Here is a 22,452-nt window from a genome sequence, read left to right as displayed (position 1 = left end):
GGAAGGGAAGGGAAGGGAAGGGAAGGGAAGGGAAGGGAAGGGAAGGAAACTGACTTTCCCAGTTGTTTCAGAGGTTATCAGATGCTGATAACTCCTCAGGCAGTAATGGAATTCCCTGCCTGCCTCCCATCTCCACACCCCCGTACTGGGATTTTGTCTGGCTTGAGCTTGCATGGATTTTAGTCAACCGCCCTGTTGCATGTATTTCCTTGGTGTTACCAACCACCTCTGGCTCTTACAATCTTTCTGTCCCCTCTTTTGTGAGGATCCCTGAGCCTCGTAAGGAGGAGTGTGTACAGACCGTTTAGGGCTAGGCACTCCACACTCATTTATTCTCTGGACTTTGACCAGTCAAAGGTCTCTGTTAACCACATCTAGTGAGAGGAGCAGGTAGAAGGCACAGCAATTGCTCTGATTGTTCTAGAAAGTGAGAAAACCAAGGCTGGAAGGAAGTTCTGAATCACATCAGGAGCAGCACCAATGGGTTATCTGTTATTATGACGATGCAGTGTTTGTAGTAGTGGGGTTAAGAAAGTTGCTGTGCAAACATGAGGATTTGAGTGTGGAACCCAGCATCCAGCAACCTAAAATGTTGGGTGTGGTGCACACACCTGTAATCCTAGCACCAGGGAGGAAAAGACCAGTGGGTCCTGGGTGCCTGTTGTGCAGGTAGCCAGTTGTCGGTGAGCGCCACGTTCAGTGAGTAGAGTATAGAGGAAGATATCCATGCTGATCTCTGGCCTCTCTATGTGCACACATATGTGCACACACACGCATATTCACATATGCATACAAAGTTATAGTAGCTGTTGAGAAGAGCCAATGAAATGAAACGCTCTGAAAAACAATGAAAGTAATCTTTACTACAGGGATGCATTAAAAATGGAATCCTCTGAAATCTGACGATTTTTATTCCAGCCAGTCCTTGATCTAGTAATAATAGAGTTGTAATTAATTATCTTGCTGTGGCTATTTTGTTTCTACACCAGAAATTCATCTGGAAATTATAGCGCAACAAATAGCTGCTGGAGTCATGATGGCAGTAATTACATCAACAACATAATTGTGGAAGCACCAGTGATGAGGTTATTTACAGGGAAGTCCGCTTCGGTGGAGTAGCAAAAACCTTCTGGATGCAGGGCGAGCCGGAAAGGAAGCACGCTCAATTACATATTTGTGAGATACGAAGGGGGACAGGGTTTCAGGAATGTTTGATAGATTGAAATTTGGATTGGTCAGGCTTAACTCAGAGTTCTCTTTTTATCTTTTTTTGTTTGTTTGTTTTGTTTTTTTTTTTTTGTTTTTTTGGTTTTATTTTTGTTTGTTTTTGTTTTTGTTTTTTTTTGAGACAGGGTTTCTCTGTGTAGCCCTGGCTGTCCTGGAACTCACTCTATAGACCAGGCTGGCCTCAAACTCAGAAATCCGCCCGCCTCTGCCTCCCAAATGCTGGGATTAAAGGCGTGCACCACCACTGCCCGGCTCTATTTTTATCTTTTTATTAGACATCACTGAGCTCCTTTGCTCTGATATTGAGTTTTGTTCAAATATTGTCGGTCTCTGGAGAGTCTGCATTGACCAAGGTGTGACTTCAGCCATCAGTTTTCCTTCCAGACTCAGAACCCTTTCTGTGATCTCCTTTACAAAAAGGCTAACTCTTGCTGAGAACATGTCAAGAAGTTAGGCTGTCTGTACTTCCTAAACACATAGTTACCATTTACAATTGTTGAGAAAGCCTGAGACAGGAAGGGCTAACTCGGTAGATCAAATAAATACCCTGCAGGCCTGAGGTGAACTTTGAATTGTTTCTCAGAGAACAAGACATTCTGTTAATGGTTCAGGAATCCAGCCTGACCATCTGATGGGTCAGCATCATAGGTCACCAGCCAGATCTTTGCTTTGCAGGCTGGTGGCTGGCACCTTGAGCTTTTATCATGACTTCAGTTTGATCTCCAGAATCCAGATGAATCCATGGTGGCATGCACCAGTAATCTCAGCATTGAGGAGGTAGAGGCAGGTGGACCAGGGCACCTCACTAGTCTCCCAGGCTGAATAAATACTCAAGCTCCCGATGAGAGACCCTGTCTCAAAAAAATAGTCAGGGAGCACCTGAGGCTGACCTCTGACCTCTACTTGTACATACATATACACACAATTCTTATTCATTGTGTTGTAGAACAGATAACATGGATTATGGTCTTGATGGGTTGAGTGCCTTCTCTGCCTCTTATCAACCCCGTGGGCCTGGCAAGCTACTCAGCCTTGATGAGGCTGGCAGAGCCTACCTGGAAGCCCAAGGTGAGGCTAGCACTGATAGTGGAGGTGTGGAGCATTTTCAAGGTGCCTGGGCTGTGTGATTTAGTTCTCAGAGTGATAGTCCAAGGTAGGATGTGGGAGCAGGGCCAGAGAAGTATAACGATAATTATGATAGATGGATAAATGGCAAGCACCAATTCCCAGCTCAGTTTCTTTTTAGTTTTCTGTTCATGATTCCCATGTGAACGGTAACCCTCACTTCTGTGACGTTGTCATAATTCTACAGGTGGGCTATACTATGTGCAAACTGTGACTTGGTTAAGGGCAGGGGTGTGGCATGAAAAGACAGAGGAGACTCAGAAGGGAACAAGGACACCCGGTGTCCCTGTTCTGTCCCTCTGGGCCACAGTCAGATCCATTTTTGTTGAGCTTGAAGTGAGGTGTATAACCTGTGATAAGAAAATAGGGCATGGACTCCATCTCTTTCTTGGTTAACTTTAAAAGAGATCCTCATATTCATATCTTCACACAAAGTGAGGAAGAACATGGCTTGCAGCAAAACCTAAAGAGGGGAGAGTGTGGGCTAGGATGGGTTTCATGGAATTAAAGGGATTTGAAGTTTTTTCATAAGGTAAAGACATCTGGGGAGTGAGGAGACAGGTTTGGTTTCCCACTCCCTATCTTTTTTTCTTGGTTTGAAGAAAACTTGAGCAAGCCTGAGCTTAGACTTTAATGAATAAATGAATAAATTAAGGAAATAAATAAGAAAATGTGGGAGATAAGATATGGAATGTCTCACACTGTGCCTGTGTATACTGACAACACTAATCATCTATCTTGGGAAGCCATGGGCAATAAACTTGCTCTCCTTTCAAGTGAGGACCACATCACAGCCATAGCAGAATCTGGCCACTGAACTATCCACTCCACACACCCACATCAATACCTTCATCGCCACGAGAGCAGAATATTGATGACAAATGTAGATGCAGCAAATAACATTTCTATACTTTCAAATGGTTTCTTTCCAAGACAGTGATGTTTGGAAGACATGGAATACCTTCTTACACATCATAAGATCTGTGGTAGTGACATGGTGGACTTATTCAACTTTTCCTCCATGTGGATTGAGCTCAGTGAATGAACATAAGTGGGACTTGAGAGATGGCTTAGTGCTCAGAGCACTGCTGCCCTCACAGAGGGCAGAATTTGGCTCCCAGAACCTGGATGGCAACTCACAAATGGCTGGAACCAGGAGATCCAATGCTCTCCTCTGGTCTTTGCAGATGCTGTGTACATGTGGTAAACATGCAACAAACAGCCATGCACACACACACACACACACACACACACACATGCGCATGTGTATGAATGCACAAACATACCCATGAATAACAATAACATTAAAACAAAAAGAAAATATGAGCACTTTTAGTCAATTCTAGTTGCCCTATTTTCTTATGGTATCCTGTCCAAAGCCTGCTAACCTGTGAACTCTTTGTCTTCAGGCTCTTGTGCTGAGTCAATGAATGCATGCAAACAAAGGTATTTGGTGCTTCTGTGGCTTGTCTGAGCTCCTGAGAACAATGCTTTCTGATGTGGAGGGGAATGTGTGCACGTATGGGTGCATGTGCATGAACAAGTGTATGCACCTGAAAATTCTTGATGCTAAGCTTCCATACCTTCCATTGAAGATATGAGCATAAAGTAGAATAATGTAGATTACTGTATACATTACTGGAAAGTCAGACTCTTGAGTCCTAGGGATTCCACATTTAGTTACTCCCAGTGACAGTGTCTGGACAAGAGAGGAGATGGTGTCCCTGGGTCATGTTTGTTCAGAGGTAGGAGGTTTTTTTTGTAATCCCCCAAAATGGATCGTTATTGGAGACCAGTAACACTCAGGTTCTTTACAAGTATGGCTAGAAGGTGGCTCCTGACGGCTTTGGGCTCTACCTAATTGCTATGTGACTACTTAGGATTTGTGGTCACTGAGATAGGAATGTGACTCAGTAGTAAAGTGCTTGCTATGCATGCATGAGGACCTGTACTGGAATACCCAGCATCCACTTAAAAACCTGGCTGTGGAGCATGCACATGTAATCCTAGTGCTCGGGAAGCAGAGAATGGAGGGGCTTAGAGACTCACTGGCCAATCAGTCTAGCCCATTGATGAAGTCCAGGTTCAGGGAGAGGATTGTGTCTCAAGAAAGAAAAAAGTGGTGAGCAGGGAGTAGGATGCTGAATATCAACTCGTGGCCTCACATGCAAATACATACCTCAACACACACAGCACACTTACCATATAGCACACATGCACACATACATGCAATATCTGTATACATACATAGATCATCTGTATGCACAAGTTATGGTAAAAAATGGGTTTGACTTCAGCTCATCATACTGAAAAAGAAAGTTAGAAAGTTTGGAGAATACCTAAGATCACCTGTAAGATGCCAGAGTGTTGCATCTTTTCCTAAACCTCAATTATCTATGAAAAAAACTTGCATTCCTCCAAGGCACCCTCAGTTCAAGACCCCACTGGAGTGGGGCTCCTGAGAGCTCAGGTGTAACCAGTGCACTGCTAGTACCTGTGAAGTGTGTGGCTACTGTGGGCCTCTTCATGAAGTTGCCTTTGCCACCCTGTTGCTGTCGCTAGCTTTCCTGTGCATTGGCCTCTTCAACATGTTTGCTGTGCTTATAGAACTTTTCTTTACTTAGGACTTCACAGTTCCTTCTCAAACCTGTGTCTGCTAGATGTAGTAGCCCTGGTGGGCTGCCTAGAAGCCCAGTGTAATGAGTCCCAGTAGGGTCAGCTGAGAGGCAACTGGGCCAGACCTAACTAATGTGTCTTGTTCTCTGAGCTAGTACTAAACAAGTGAAGTTGCTCTTGAATATTTAACTAAACCAGGAGGAAAGAAGAAGTGTTGACGAAGGCTGAAAAAGTAGCTTCTCCTGGAAGAAGAAGGAGGAGGAGGAAAAGGATGAGGAGGAGGAAGAGGAGGAGAAGAAGAAGAAGAAGAAGAAGAAGAAGAAGAAGAAGAAGAAGAAGAAGAAGAAGAAGAAGAAGAAGAAGAAGAAGAAGAAGAGGAAGAAGAGGAAGAAGAGGAAGAAGAAGAAGGGTTTCTCCCTTGTGTGCCAACCTTGCTGTCTGCCACCTTGGAATGTACTGTGTCAAATTGTTTTAGGACAGGATAAGTCCTAAAAGGGTGAACAAAACTGATCCTTTAGTAGCATACTAGGATAAGGTTAAATTGGCATCATAGTGGAGTTGACCTATAGTTTGAAATGTGTGTCTTTATTTATTCCCCAGTGGAGTTTCTCAGAATTCACATCCACAGGATACATGTGGTCAGTTGGTGATCTAGGAGCAACATTTTACATTTTTAATGATAACTCTGAGCTTCAGTGCCATCCTTGCCTCTCCTAGTGCATTGCTGAATCTATCTGGACTTGTTTGGTGCCAAGTTCAAGTCAGAATGATGCCTGCAGTTGGCAATCTGAGCCCCATGGGGGATCGAGTCTGCTTTATATGCAGCTCACCCGTGACTGATAGTTGCACAGGGGGTGGACATACACCAGTTATAAGTGAAAAATATCTTGAATTCCTTCAAAATTCTTAGGTTTATTTTATTTTTATCTTTATGCACGTATGTGTGAGTATATGTGTATGTATGTGGGTATGTGTATATGTGAGCATATGTGTGTAGGTGCCCATAGGAGCTAGAAGAGAGGATCGGATCCTTGGATTTGGAGTTCCAGCCTTTGTGAGCTATTACACGTGGGTGCTGGCAACTGAGCCTGGGACTTCTACAGGAGTAGCAGGTGGTGGTAACCCTAAGCCCTCTCTCCAGTCTGCTGGATTCCTTTCAAATGTCTTTTTACTCCATCTTCCCTTCTCATCCTACGGAGCAACAATAAAACCAAGTTGAAAATGCCTTTGTCACCTATTTGCTTTGTCTGGTATGGACTCCTGATCTCCACACTGAAAACTGTCCATTTTAAATGCCACACAGGATAAGATAGCTCAGAGCTTGCCACAAAGTAGCTCGGGTTCAGTCTTGAGCAAAACCATGTAAAGGTGAAGGAGAGAATTGAATCCACAGAGCTGTCCTCTGGCCTTCACACATCTGCATTGCATACATAGACCACGGTGACGGTGATGAGATGGTTAACGTTCTAAATAAATAAACCATCCTGGAGAGACTTGCCCAACTCAGCATTCCTTGAGGTCTAAATACTTCTCATATGGCTGTCGTATTTGATGTTTTGACAGAGCCCTTTGAAAGTCTTCATGTCTTTATAAGCTCTTTTCCATCTCCCACAGCTACTTACAGGGGCTTATCATTTTAGGACATGCTGCTAAATGTGCATTGCAGTTTTGCTCTTGTTTCAAGGGTCCCTGATTTGCCATTGTACATTCTTAGTGGCAAGGAATGGACCATCTCAGCCTGGCACTGCAAAGCAGCAGGTGGGACAGAAGGCAGATGGTAGAAAAGTCAGAGCGACTGCTTTGGGGATGGCCATGCTCAGGGTCCCTTATGACATCAGAAAATGGTGAACAGTGAATAAGGGATGGGTTGGGCACTGTAGGAGCACAGTAGGAGATGGAGTATCTGAGGGAGTCCTTGTGGATCTGTAAACGGGGTCCATGGGCCAGCATGGGCAAGCATGCTGGGAAAGCTTGGGTAGGGTGAGATAGATGGAGGAGAGGGCCATAGGTTGGTAGCAGGGAGCCAGTTAAAGAGCATGATGAGGCATCAGGGGGTGAGAGCACAGGGAAGTGGGTACAAGTGTGGACATGAATCCTGGCTTTGCACTTGCTTGCTCTGTGCCATAGACAGATATTTGTTATTAAAGAAGCCTGGTATGTAAAGCCCCAGGGATGAATGCTCCATGAAGGCTGTCGGGCTCCTCCTGCAGCAGTAGACAGAATGGCTGGAGTTGGGAAGAGCTTGCAGACAGGAACGTGGTATGCATGGCTTTCATGGGGATTTGGGCAGAACTTTCTGGGTGGTGGGTCCCTGCGCTCTGGGGAGGAGAAAACCTGTGGTCACTCTTACTGCTGTTCTGCTTCTGCCTAGGCTGTGTACACTGGTAGTGGCATAAGAACAGAACTGGGAAGTGTTAGGCGGCTTGGTGACATTTCAGAAGTATCACATAGGGAAACATGACTATGGTAGTGCCCCTTGATCAAATGGAGGGATATGTAATTGAACCCCAGTTGGGCCTGCCTTCCTTGCCAATTAAGAGGCAAGTGACATTTTCCTAGAGTTTTAGGAAGGCTTTATGTGGGTCTTTTAGAGATTGGGACAGATAACATGGCAATTTTACCTTGATCTTAAAACTCCACTAGGTGCTATGACTAAACTATACTGTTTAGAAAAACTTTTTTGAAGGACAAGTGAGTTAACCCATAGGGAATGTCTTTCTAGCTATAAAGGCTAAGCACTAAATTCCACAAGGGAATGGGAGCTGCTGGCAGGGGATTATGGAGAACTTAGGCTGTTTGCAAAGCAATCGAACAAAGTATATAGAGGCAATGGAGCTGGGGGTGAGTAGCTTTTTTTCCCTGCCAACCAGGGTTGTCACGCGGATTAGTAATTTAGATAGAACAGCCATGAATCACTGCTTAGAATTTTGCATTTAATTTTATCCTCGAAGCCATTTTCTTCCAATTCTCGAGCTGGAATTATCATTAATGAATTAAACATTACAAAACCTGGAGCAGGACTAATTCATTTTGAAATAAGTAGACATTTAAATCTGAAAAAGAAACCTTAACATTTTTTCCAGTGGTGTTTAATATTTTCAAGCTGACACAATGGTTGTAGTTTCCCATTTTGGTTAATGGTTGCCATGGGGTATATGTGCTGGAAACTTAGCTGTAGAGCTAAGGGGATGATGAGATTGAGACAAGACATGTATATCTGGTCTTAGTCTTCCAATTCCTGTCACAGAATTTCTAAATCTTTGTGATTTTCTGATCAATTTATGGGAGAAGGGAAGGAGGGAGGGAGAGAATGTATGAGTGTGTGCATGGGTGAGCATGCATGTGGATGCATGTAGAACCCAGGGGTCAACCTCAGGGCTCATTCTTCATGTACCACCAACCTTGTTTTTGAGACAGTGTATTTTATAGGCCTGTGACTCACCACACAGATTAAGCCAGCTAGCCATGAGCCCCAGAGTTCTGGCTGTCTCTACCTTCCTAGGGCTGTGGTCATATGGGTTTTGGGGATCCAACATTGATTGATAAAGGTATCCCCAGTCTCTGAGAGGTATAGGGTGAGAAAAGAGCCTTTTATCACTCCTCTCTATTCACCTGAGCTTTTAGCCAGCGAGGTTGCCTTTGGTGGACTTTCAAGTGGCCTTAGGATAGAGTGGATCATCAGAGGAATTACCATGCTGTATAAACTTAGGAAGTCTCAGCTATTCATTCTGGACTTCATGGGAAAAGGAGAACGTCTGAAAATTGGGTCAGTTACCAATGTTTATTCATTCACCCCATAAAAGCAATTTCCCTGAATGTCACAGTTGGGCTCATTGAAGAGTTTCCAGTTGGTGAATGTGTCACAGTTGTTGAGGGGGAATGCCCAGAGTGGATAAGGTACTAGGTGCCCCTCACTTACATGCCTGGTCTTGTGTTTCCTCCATTTGACTACTCCGTATTGATCCTTTATAATAATACAGTAGTAATAGTGCTTCCTTGAGCTCTGTGAGCCACTGTCAAGAAAATTACTGAAATAGTAAAGAGAGTTCTATGATCCTTCAGTCAGAAGTGGGGGTGGGGGCGGGGCGCTGAAACCTTTAACCAGCATCTACAGTGGGGACAGCTTTGTGGGTCTTAACTTCCACATTTGGATTGCACCACCAGACACCCTATCCGAGTCCAAGATGCTGAAGAGTTGGCATGATCATGGTATGACATGGGTTTGGAGCTATCCACTGGCACCTGATGAGTTCTTCAGTGGGTAGACATCTGAAAACAATGACTGCCCCTCCATCAGTATCACATCAATTTATCAGAGAATAGGGCCTCATGGACTCTTCCTAGGGCCCTGTGGGCTCTTCCTTGATCCATTGATAGGTCCAATTTGCTGTAGGCCTATCGCAGGCAGCCTCAGCTCTGTGAGGTCATGACATTTCCTTTCCCTTCATCTCTGGCTCTCCCATCCTTTCTGCCTCCTCTTCCAGTGTGATTCCTGAGTCTTAGATGGGAGCTGTATAAATGTCCTGATCAAGTCAGAGCCCTCATGCCTCTCTTATTCTTAGCACCTGAGTAGGCATGCATCACCATTCATATGAAAGAGAAGCTTCTCTCACTAAGCCCTTTATTTTTTCCAGCCTCTCCAGCCCTTGCAGTCCTTCTCTGCTCAGGGCAGCCAGTGGCCCCTGGCTCCCTACCCGCAAAATCTTGCTTCAGGAAGGATTTATGTTATCCTTGGCTTTCAGAGGTCAATTCTCAGCACTCCCAAATATTTAAGATAAAAAATCTGTAGGAGCATCCATGCATGGTATCTACAGCAAGGGTATCGGGTAACTGAAAAAGCCAAGATTTCTACCAACAACTAACCTCCTCTTCTCTCTCTTCCACTCTCCCTCCTTTCGTCTCCCACTTATCCCCCTCCCCTCTTCTCCCCACATCCCTTTCCTTTTCCTCCATTCTTTCTTTTCCAGGGTCTGTATGGCTTTTGAACTCCCACACCTGAGAGTCCTGGGATTGTAAATACATAACATAGAGATGAGGCCATAAGTGGTGGCAGAGAGAAAAAACAAGAGTCAGAAGGAAGGATGCTATGCATACAGAGGGAGAAAGACATATCAGTTCCTACTGCTGCTGTATTGCCTGACTGATTTAGAAGATGCAGCTTCCTCTGGAAAGTTTTTGGAGGGACAGAGAGCCTTGACTTTTCTGTAAGCATGAGAAACTGTTAGGAAGATTCTCCTGGGCATACTATCCATTTACTTTTTTGCTGTTTGATGCTGTTTCCAAACTGGGACGTTTGCATGATTCCTCAGTTACATTTAATGTCCTAGGCATCTACCAATCATATACCATAAGTGAGCGAAAACTCAGGATCTCATGTACTAGAAGCTGGAAGTTCAAGGCCATAATCCTTTCCAAGCCCACAGAGAAGAAACCCTCCTTGGCTCCGTGGCTTCCCACATTGTTTCACAATCCTGATGTTCCACAGGCTGAATATACTCCACTGCTAGCTGTCTCTATTATCACGTAACTATCTCTCAGCTATGTTCTTTCTATTGATAAGGGCACCCCTCCAGCTGGATGAAGAGCTAACCCTATTTTATATGATCTCATCTTAATTAATCATACCTTTAGTGACCCTACTTCAGGATGAGCCCACATTCTGAGTTTCTAGGGACTTTAGAGTTTTAGTATATCTTTTGAAGGACTCAATCTCTCCCCATGGTTTGATCTCAAGAGAGCACATGGCAGCCTGGATGGCATGGAGCCCCAACTCTTCCCAAAGCTTTGAGCTGAGCTGTTAGTTATTAACTATGTTGTGGCACCCTGGGAGTGTGGCATATGAAAATCCTAAAGCATTTTGAGGTAACTTGGAGTTTGCATTTGCTCAACTCTCCTCTCATACTCCATTGCTGATTTCATGGAAGCCAGCTGAGCTTGCAGCCAAGAAGCTCAGATGGGACCAGTGGGGAGCACTGAAGCCCTTCCTGTTTTGTTTGAAACAATTGGTTTTATCAGAAGCACTGAGGTGGGAATTTGAACAGATCCCTCCTCTGTCCTATTCTGCGAGGTAGAGCGAGCACATGTCTGCTACTGAACAGTAACCATGACGGGTAGGTCCCTGAGGGAGCTGCCCACACTTGTCTGTAATATGGGATTGTGCTGTGAGACTCCCCAGGGGGCCCCCTGTGGGTTAGAAAATGCCTCTTCTGCTCTCTTGTAGTCAACAGTTGACTTCACCCAGTGCATAAGAAAGTAGAGTTTCTCCAGGTGTGATTCACACAGGGGGAACAACCCAGGAGACCCCAGTTCATACTGGCTTTTTTTCTAGTCTTGCCAAATAAACTTAACATATATTTCTTATTAAAATGGATCCCAGTTCTCTCATCTCCGTAGAAAAAAAAAGGGGGGGGGGGAATTTTGCTGAGTCATGATGTCTGCAAGGCATTTAATAAGGTGCCTATGCAAGCCTCTGGCAGGTCTCATGGAAACAGTAGAGGTGATCATGAGGGCAGCCATTCTAACTATCCCCACAGGACTGAGAGATCTAGGCTGGGACTGAGAGGCTAATTAAGAACAAGTCTCCAGTGCAAGAGAGGGCCCATTGTGGTCTTGACTCAGGGAGCAACTAGGCCTTTGAAGGAGTCCTGAAGGCTTGCCCAACTAGAGATTAGCCTACGGGAGATGGGAATATGAACAAGCTTCAGAGGCATGCGTTGCTATGAGAAGCCTAGGGAGATGGCATGGAAGAATATTTCCTAAGGAGGCTAGATCTCAGGACAGAGTCCACATCTTAGTGTGCATCAATACAAAGGAGACAGGTCTGGGTGACTTGGGAGCAGAGGGGCTGACAAAATTCTAGTCAGCATCAGATATAGAGAGCTAAAGTGCCAACAAAGGCCTCCTGTGTCCATGAGGCATGGGTAGGAGGTCACAGCTGCTCTGTATGTGGGTGGGCCCCAGATGGAATCACAGTGTTCCAGAACTGCATAGATACCTCTGTTAGGGTAGAGGCTTCTCTTGGAAGTGGTGGTTGAGGCTTGAAGAGGGAATCATGGTTATGTTTCAGGCTGGATCAGTTCAAGTCTTTCTAACCCCTGGCTTTGAGAGTTAACTGGCTCTGTTCATTTTAATAGACGTCACAATGACACAGACCCCAAATCAAGGTGAACTTCACCCACTCCCACAATGTGGGGTAATGTGCTTTCTGCTACTTTTGTTTCAATGTATGCTCAATCACCAATACAGCGTAAATGTGTGTCTTGGGAAACACTTTTTAAGCCAATGTTTAGACACTTCCATGACAACCACTTTAAATAACTATTGATCAGGAAGGATCTTTAACAGGCTGCCACCTGAAAGCAGAGTGAACAGGGCAACAGTCATGCTTGGAATGATTGGCCAAACTGTGGAGGACATGGAGCTGCAGTATGAGATTCTTTGCTAGTTTTCTGCCTCTATTGACCCCGAGAGGACCATGAAGTAGAAGGGTTGGCCATTTCAAAGTCATTTCAGAGGAAGCGTTGCAGCAACACTGGGCTGTGGGGAGTGTTCTCCATCCTGCTACTGTCACTGCTTATAGCTTTATAGTAAAACGCCACTTATTTATTTATTTATTTTTGGTATGTGTGGCTATTGGAAATTTGCTTTATTTTCCAGGATTCAAGCCAGAATGTTCAGAGGCCCTAAAGGTTTAGACAAATTTGACAGCTTCTAATATAAAAGTTGTTTTAGTTTCACCATGAAAATAAAGTCATGTGGATCCAGGAGTCAAACTTTTGAGGAGGCAGCACCGAAAATCCCAGCTAGAGCAGGTGACCTTGGCTATGTCACCTTATGCCCATAACTTATGGATCTAGTTTCATTTCTGTTAGTTTGATAAAACACCCTGAACAAAAATGCTTAAGGTTTAAAGAGTTTATTTCAGCTCACAATCCCAAGTTATAGGTCATCATGACAAGGGAGTCACAGGGGTAGGCACTTAAAACATTGGTCAAGTCACACCTACAGCCAAGGCAGAGCACAGAGAAATACATGCTCACTTGTTTGCTTGTGCTCACTTGAGTGCTCCACTTTTATAGAGTTCAGGGATTCCCCCAAACCTCCCCCAACCCCCAGCCTGTGCAATACCACCCACAACAGTTAACCTTGGACAGTTCCCCACAGTCAGGTCTGCAGCCAGTCCAATAGAGAGAATACCTCACTGAAGGAAGAATCTCTTCCCAGGAGATTCTAGCTTGTGTCAACTCAACAGTGAAAGTGTAGGAAACCGTCATAATCTTAGTTTTAGTTTATTTTTTGAGACAAAGTCTCTTATGCCTCCGACTGCCCTTGAATTTCACTGTCGCTAAGGCTGCCCACTGATGGTGATATTAAAAGTGAATCCCATCAAGCCTGGTTTGAGGTCTTAGTTTTAAAAGCTGAAAGATGAAACAGTCTCTATGCTATGTTCCTTTTACAGTGTTGGGGGTAATCATGGCAGGGTATGAAAGCTGGGGCATGATACATGGGTCTGTAGCTGTGCACACATGGAGGTAGCAGAGAAGGTTTCCTCTCTTTGCTGCCTGTATCTGTTTTCATTCACCCAGGGCTATGAAAAATGCCTGTTTCCCCTTGTTTTATTACTTAATTAATTGCAAGCATTGTCCTGAGCAAATGCTGTGCTTCTGAAAGAGGATGATTAGAGAGGGAGGGTCAGGCATGGGGGTGTTTGTAAATAATGCTCTTGTGATAATTATGGGTATTTGAAGATGGCTTTTATGGCATGTTCTCAATTTTCCTGTCACTTCACCCTGGGTTCTTCCACTTAAGTGGGCACATTTGTCATAGGAGGATTTGACAGCTCTCTGAATTTACTTTGTATGTGCTGTGGCTAGCTCTTCAGGTCCTCATGGGTACCAAGGTGGCTCTGCAGTCTGTGCAAGGCCACGAAACCAGGAAGAGAAAGAACATCCAGTCAGGCTAAAGATCCCTGTTTCCAACTGGAAGAAGTAGCTACCTGTGGAAGCATTTTTTTTTTTTTTTTTTTTTTTTTTTTTTTTTTTTTTTTTTTGTCCCTGTAAACCAAGAAACAGCTTAAAGCGGGGGAAAGACTTTTAGCTCATGGTTTCAAGGGGTTCAGCCCATTACTGCATGTCCTGTGGACAGGACTTCATGGTGGTGAAAAACATGATGTTTTCTTAGGGAGAACAGTGAACAGAGAAAACAGGAAGAGGCTGGGGCAAGATGTACTCATGAACTGGCTTTGTGCCAAAGACCAGCCATGGCTTGGGGAGGGGTTAGGAGGAAAGGGTGTCTGGGAGCGTCATTGCACCTTCAGGCTATAATCCTAAAGGGTGGTTGGCTCAAGTTCAGGAGCTAGCTAGCGTGGTTCAGGCCCACAAGCTAGGCAGTTCTTCCTAAGAGCGCCCCACTTCTCCCATCACCGTTAGCTCTCTTAACGTGCCCTCTGACTTGAGTTCTCCCTTTTTGACTTTTTGATGCTGTTTTCCAGCATCCCAGACAGAGCCAGTGGGCTCTCTGCAGTCTGGGGAGGTCACATAGCTCGCTGCTCTGATGCCAGTTGCATTCCAATGCAGCATTGATCCCCGGCTATTTCACATCAGATTGGACACAGACAAAGGCTTGGCAGTGAGATTTGCTTGGCTTTGCTTACTTTTCTTCCATCATTAAAGTGGCTCCGATTCAGCACTGGATTCTGATGCAGGAGTAAAGGGAGGGGTGGAGTTGAGAATGGTACTGTCAGGTGCTACCCCAGCCCTCCGTGATTCTCTTAGTTGTAAGGAAGAGAAAAATGAGCCACGGGAAGTCACTAACACCATGGTTTCCCATGATTCTGAAGTGATTGTGTTCAACACAGAGGAAGTGGATGTGACCCATGAGAATCTTCTCCTTGAGTCTTTTGCTGTGAATGTGTATGCCTCTCTCAAATCTTAGAGCTTCCCACCTTCCTCAGGGACTTTCTCCAGATGACCAATCAAGTGGCTTTGATGTAGTGTGTATAATAGCGTGCTGCCCCAATGGGGCTTGTTGGTTCTGTTGGACCAAAGGATCTGGCTGGGGAAGGGAGTTGTACAGAACCTAGTTTACCTTGAGTATGCAATGGCAAAGATGATAATTGAATCAGAGTGAGAACACTTCTTGTTAACAGGATCATAAAAGCCTGGAAAAAAAAACATCACTTTACCATAGGATGGCCATTTGAATGGCAGTCATCAAGTGCAGTTATGAGATGAAGGTCAGGTGTATATGCCATGTGGCTTTGAGTATGACTGTCTTCAGTTGAGAGGCAGTATCCTAGCTTCCTGTCCTGTTGCTGAGATAAAATACCCGGACAAAAGCAACTTTCAGGGGAGAAGAGTTTATTTGGCTTTCTGTTCTACATTTCAGTCCTTCATTTTGGACGTGGAGAGAAGTGAATGCATGTCTACCTCCTGGCTCATTTTCTCCAGTCTTACCCATTTCAGCACTAAATCCTAGTCAATGGTGCCACTCAGTTTAGGGTGGGCCTTCCTGCCACAATTAACACAAGAAAAATTTCTCAAAGGCTGGGCCAACCTGGTCTATGAAATCCCCTGAGACTTTCTTCCCAGGTAAGTCTGTAATGCATCAGAATAACCAGCACAAGGCCTTTGAGCGAGATAGGAGGGTACAGTGTGAGCAGAGACAAGACCTACCTTTAGCAGACTGCACAGCAACCCTAAAGATGCCCTTACATTCATCCAGCAGGTTACAAGGCACACAGACTTCTCCAAAGTGGTTAAGCTAGGTTGCTAGAAATGACGAGTTTGTCCCGGGTATTGGGTAAGCCCAATGCAGTTGCAAGAATCTTCCTAAGAGGGATAGTCAGAGCTCATAGTGGGAGATGGAATGACTAGAGGCAAGAGATGAGAGCCATGAGAAAGGAGCTTTGAACACCCAGTCGGGAAGCTATTAGAGGCTAAAAGAGGAACAATGGTCAAATACTCCCGAGTCTTGAAGGGACTGGGGCAAGTTGCCTATTCTTGGCCTCCAGACCTGTAAGGTAATTTGTGTTGTTTTAAGCTTTGAAGTTTATTGGAGTGTGTCACAGCAACAGTAAGAATGGATGTGTTCTACAGTTCTCACCATGGTTAAATGGGACCTTGTATCTTCTAAGTTTATAGGCTACACAATGCTGTCTAGATATTACTACTTTAGTGAGTAGTGCTTTGTCTTCATCTGGAGCTGCAGGTTGGGTGGTTAGGTTAGGAAGAACCAGGAGACCACAGTTAAAGGCTTTTCAACTAGGCAGTGAGCAGATTGCATCTGGGAATTTGAAGCCAATGCTATTTAATAATTTTTTTATGTGAAGTGATTCATCGTCCTTAGCACCTGGGAAGGGAGTAGCAGGTGTGTACCTTACTGTAACAGTGGATGTCTAGCTTGGGGCAATATCTCAGTTCATAAAGTACCTGTTTTGTATGGACGAGGACCTGAGTTCCATCCCAGCACCTAAGTTAAAAAAAAAAAAGAACTATGGGCAATGGTTGAGCATACTTGTTCGCTTGCTCTGGGTGCAGCTCCCTGGCCAGCCAGCCTAGCCTATTTTGAAAGTCCCAGGCTTACAAGAGACTTTTTCAAAAAACAAGGTGGATGACACCTGAGGGATGACAGACCATGCTGTCTTCTGGCCTGCACGGATATGTGCAGCTCAGCACATACTCTCTCTCTCTCACACACACACAGAGGAACACACACTTTCTCACACAAATGTACACAGACAGGCAGACAGAGTGTCCTGACATCCAACCTGCAACCCACGTAGTTCTATCAGAGCGACTCAGGTGAAGCAGAAGCAAGTGCCAGAGATCTGGATTGAGATGCCTCTACTAAGTCTGGCCCACTGCAGAGGGGCTGCTGAGGAGGTCAGAGCAGTTCTCTTGGAGGCTGACATTCGGGATGGTCTTTGAGGTTGGGGGAAAGCCCTCTGGAGAACTCGGACTCCTCTCTCAGTGATCAGTTTAGAAGCTACGGTGAATTCTAGCCAGGGGTACAGCGTGCTAGTCACCCAGCTCCTGAGCGTGGGAGTTTCAGTGGGGGTTTTGTGTCATGTGGAAGGACTGGAAGGATGATGGCCTATAGAAGGAGCTCATATCTTCATGCTCAAGAACAGACGCAGATCCTGGTTGTATCTGATTCTGAGGTAGGGGACAAATTGGGACACCTGCTCTGGCGTCATTTGACTTCTTAATGGTCATTTAACTATTTGGGTTTAGACTGAAACTTCTAGGCTTGATTTCATAAAGGTGACACTAAGTGGATCTGGGAGTTCTCTTTGATTTATATTGTCTCAGTTTAAAGCTTGTCTGTGAACCTCGGTGTCTCAGGGACTCTGGTGGTTTATTTATCTGTAAAATAGGCAGGCAAGAAGGCCCTCCCACGGCTGCTATAAAGGCACTGTGTAATGATCCTGTTTCTCTGTGCCCCCTTACTTTGGACAGGACAGCTTAGGAGCTTGGCTAGGACACTTGGGTATGAGTGCTGGGGCCTTCTGGGTAAATCTTTCTCAGCATGAGCAGGAAGAAGCAGCTTGGGCCAGCTGGGAAGGTTGCATGCTATACTTTTAACATCCCTGTTTCTAGGTACTATTTACCAGTCCTGGTGTGAATATGTGTATTTCGCATAGAAAATGGTGCAGAGTAGAACCTTCTTTTCCCAAGATTCTCTCATAACAATTTCCTTCAATGCTTCAATCTATTGTTTCTAGCTTGGTTATGCCTTTTAGTAGCTTGAATTTTACTGGTGCATAGAACTGGCCACTGATTTGGTGAAATCATAACAGCCATTTGAGTAATTTGTAACTTAAGACCTGCAGGAGAAATATTTTAAGGATGTGGAGTAATTTTGTTGAAGGCGCTTGGAGAATTTTTTTTCCTTCACCAATTTCACTTAAAACCATTGAAAGAAAAATGATGGGGATAGGAATAAAGACAGCACCCAGCCACATAGTTGCTCTGTGCCTGGTGATGATGATGTGGTATAAGTGGGCATAGCTGTTGTGTGCTTGGCGATGACAGTGTGGTGAAAGTGGTTTTTGCTGATCTTTCTTACCTGATTACCCAGGAACTATGTAAGGTGGTGTTTTGTCTGTTTTCAGGAAGAAGGCTTGAAGGCAGAGGGAATCAGACACTTGGCCAAGTCAGGATGTCTTGTCACAGGAAGGCTTGCCATTTGACTCCAGGTGGCTCTGACTTGTAGGTCTTATCACTACGGTATTACTGACTGGGTAAAACCCACAGGAGGGCAGGAGAGAGGAACATGCCTCTTTAAAGACAGGGAGCATAAGAGCTGATGTTCCTCCAGGACTCCCTGACTGGATAGAGAGGCATCAGATTTAGTAGCTTCTGCGAAATGTTGAGAATGGTCCTGGCTCCCAGAGAACCTACCAGGGCTTCACCAAGAAGCAAGGTGGTCCCAAACTCAGTTGATGGATGGAGATCCATCTGCCAGAGGGACAAAAGTGAAAAATTGCAGTCATAAGAATGTTCAGTTTGACATCTAAAAGGTCTTTCTCCAAATTTTTAATACCTGCACAGGCTTTGGTGTTCTTCTGGTATCATGCTTCGAGAGTGAGCGTGAGATAAGCATGCCACGGGCAAGTGTGAGGCAAGCATGAGGCGAGGGTGCAGTGAGTGTGCGGCAAGCGTGCCGTGGCCACTTTTTTTCTTCTTTGTCTTTGGGTGATTGTGCTGCGGTAAGTGTGAGGTGGCCATCTTTTCTGTCTTCTTTGTCTTTGTCTGCTCATTTTCACTTTTGGTCTGGACTCATCCTGCTACCTGACATAGGGGCTAGTCTCCCAGGTTGTGGTGCCAGGGATTGGCTCCTGAATGCCTCTCCCTTCCAGGGTACACCATCCAGACATAAGCCTTTGAGCTACACCTGAGGGAGTCCCCTGCTTAGTATACCATGACTTTTGTTGCCTCTTCTGTCATATTTGTCTTATCTGTTCATCGTTTGTTTCTGTTGTGCTCGTCGTCGTGGGTTCCCTCCCCTCTATCATCAAGGAATTCCAGATTAAGGCTCTGAAAACTCTTCTGGTTACTCGTGGTCTCCAGGTTAAGACTCTTGACTTGGGCCAATTTTGGGAGGATGCTGCTATATTTGCACCCCCCTCCCGATGTCCTGGGAGAACATGTGGGATCCTGACCTCTGGATGTGTGTTCTCTTCCTTGCCTGAAGTACAGTCTGGGATTATCCCTCCCTTGTTCTTTGTCCCCATCCTCCTTGCAGCCATCGCCAATCTTAAGAATTCTTCCCTACAGGAAGTGGTGGCTGTCCACAACAAACACTGCCAGGATCAGGCTAATATTCACCTTTCCATTACTGACCCCACCCCGCTTCCTCTGGGCAAACGGGTTGATGTGAGCGATGAGGATGAGGGTGCCTAAGCTCCAGCCCTCCAGCCATCAGGCTCCAAGCTGTCCTCTAGTGTTGCTGTCCCAGGTCCCTCCCTCACTAGTCCTTCTGCTCCAGCCCCACTGGAGGTATTCCCAGCTTACCCTTGGTGTGATTTAGGAGGACTTTCATGATAATTCCACTTATGGCACCATGCTAGGCATGGAACTTAACATTCCCCTTACTAATTGCAAATCCCCAAAGGATCCTCCAAGCATACCACATCCACCACTGCCTTCATCCAAGGGTCCCTCACATGCCACTTTCGTTGGACTTCCTATCCCTTGGGAGCTCTGCCAGCCTGTACTAGTAATTCCAAACATTGGCCAAATCAGGGTTATCTTTATCAGTTCCAAGTTAATCTTGAAAATTTGCTACCTATGCCCATTGGTACTACTCACTGAGTGGTCCAATTTGAACTTCTTTTTCTCAGATCTTTGCTTCTGTTTGAGAATGAACTCATTCACCAAGAGGATAGATATGGTCACTATTGCCCACAACATAATTACACTTGGCATCTATTATTGCCCTCCAAACTCTGGATGAATATACTTGTAGCAAAAACTGTGACCACATTTTGTCATGTATACCTCCTCAATCATATAAAAGCAGATGGGTCTGTATGATTGAGAGGTGTAAAAAATGCTAGGAACTACCCGATATTGTCATCTAACCTCACACTGGTATGTGGAGGTTTACCTCACATGATGCTTCCAATATTACTCCCTATGTTAACAGGGATCCCATTAGATTCTGATATGAACAATTGGGACTTATGTGTGCCCCTCTAATTATCTTGATTTACACCCCCTTACTCTCCTAAAGGGTGGCTGTATCTTTAATGAGATAATATTAAGAGGCTGTTTGACCCCTTGTGGATAGCCACTTATGCTATGGTGGAAGAAACTGTCATAGTAATAATTATTTTGTTTAAGTGTCTTGCACAGCATCCTTCCAGGTAGCATTCCATAAGATGACCCCTGCCCCCAGGTGTTGATGGCTCTTGAAAATCTCAATTGTGCCCCGCCCCAAGGAAGTGATCAAAGCCTGGTGGCAGAGATCCATGAGACTACCATGTAGGCAGTTCCATATCTCCCTCTTGTGTGACATGCCTCCTCAGTGGTATCTCTTTGAGGGCTGGTAGTCAATGATGGGTAAGATCCTGGAAGACAAGTGAGATGATGTCCAGCAGTCAGGAATAGGGTATGGAATAGGGCTTAACAGATGTGTGTCTAGTTACTTATTTTTAGAATAGCAAACAAAGAAAATGGACAAGGGATGCTAGGCAATGTCCCCATTACTAAAATGGCCTTGTGTTAGTCACTGTTCTACTGCTGCGAGGAGAAACCATGACCAAGGCAATGTGTAGAAAAAGCATTTAACTGGGAGCTTCACTATAGCTTCAGAAGGTTAGTACATTGTCACAGAGAATGTGGCAGTGGTCAGGCATGGTGCTAGAGACATAGCTGAGAGCTCACATCTGATCCACAAGTCTTAGGCAGAGACAGACTAGGTCTGACTTGGGCTTTTGAAAATTAAAAGCCCACCTCTAGTGACATAACTCCTCCAACAAGGCCACGCCTTCTAATTTTTCCCAAACAGTTCCACTAACTGGGGACAAAGCATTCAAATATATGAGCCGATGGTGGCTCATTAAAACCACTACAGGGCTCAAGGGAATCCTCAATAAGACAGTGCCCTTGGTGCATAGAACTAAAGGAGATGATGAGGGAAGACATGTTGGCATGGACCAAGGCCTGGCAGAGTACATGGGAGTGAAGGCTGCTCTGGAGCTAGCAGGCTAACTAGCAGGGCTGGAGTAAGGGGAGCTGTGGGAGGCAAATATGGAGGTGTGGGGAGATGGATGTGTATCACAGGAACTGTGGTATGTATTTCTTATGAAAAGAGTGGGCACTGAAGGGTTGGGGGAGCTCTGACATGGGTTATGACACCAGTACTCTGGTGAGTGATACATGAAGGCGAACAGAGATCCATGCTGGGCAGCTGTCGAAATTCCCAGCTTGCATAGTAACTCACAAGAAAGCCTTAGTCAGTGGCATAGAAAGAAGGAGGATGTCAAATGTATTTAAGGTTAAGCCTGTGGGTGAGCAGATGAGAGGGAGAATCTTCTTTGATTAGAATGAAGGTTGTTGGGGATCAGTTTCGGAGTACCTTCTTAGTGTGGAGGGAGTCCTAGACTTAGTTCTAAGTACCACAAAAGTTAAAGAAGAAAAAAAGAAACATGATAGTGTCAGCTTGAGCCATTGGAAGGACAGGACTGCCATTAGATGAACAGGGGTTCTATGAGAGGGGCAGGTTTTGGGGAGGCAGAGAACTAAGAATTCTGCTTCAGACATGTTAACTTTGAGACATCCTTGAGAGACCTTGGTGGCAATCCCAAACATGTGACCACCCCTCCTATTTGAACAGAAATTACAAGTTAAACATCATGTTATTTTTGGTGGGATGCTCTATCTGTGTTAAGAAAGATAAATGTTTATATTACAGTTATGGTGATTATTTTGAGAATTCACCTCAGGACTAAATAAGCATTTGTATTTCCCATTGATTCAAAGCCGTTGCTGTATAATTAAGATTCCAAGTTTATCACCAGGCCAATGGGGACTTCCACCACTTGTTCCAGCTCTGGGTGTAACTATACTGCTCAGCATTACACACACACACACACACACACACACACACACACACACACACGCACGCACACACACACACAGTCCAGTGTTCCAAGTATTCTGGTATTATGCAACAAAGACAAAGTCATGCACAAGAGCAGACCTGGCAAGTAGAAAAGGTTTGTTTAGCAGTTTGTCTGTTTGTCTGTGTGTTGAGTCTTTACTGCTATTTTATAAGTCAAGTCTTATTCTTATGCATGCATGCATGTATGTATTTTTATTGTTGTGCTAGAGTCTCACACCATAGCCCGTGGCAACATGAACAAGGGCTAGACCACCGGGCTTTGTCTCTGATTCTATTTTTTCTCTTTAATGTTATTCAAATTCTTTTTAATTTTAACTTTATGTGTGAGTGTGTGTGTGTGTGTGTGTGTGTGTG

The 22,452-nt window shown here is 44.9% G+C and overlaps 1 protein-coding gene across 6 annotated transcripts in view; it reads left to right on the top strand.

Moving 5' to 3' along the window:
• Window positions 1-22,452, top strand: part of Rnf152 (ring finger protein 152) — an 84,029-nt gene that overhangs the window by 19,372 nt on the left and 42,205 nt on the right. The gene's annotated exons all lie outside the window — the stretch shown is intronic.

The sequence above is a fragment of the Mastomys coucha genome, unplaced genomic scaffold, assembly GCF_008632895.1.
Source record: "Mastomys coucha isolate ucsf_1 unplaced genomic scaffold, UCSF_Mcou_1 pScaffold1, whole genome shotgun sequence".
NCBI classification, from domain to species: Eukaryota; Metazoa; Chordata; class Mammalia; order Rodentia; family Muridae; genus Mastomys; species Mastomys coucha.
This window is presented reverse-complemented; position numbering and strand designations above follow the sequence as displayed.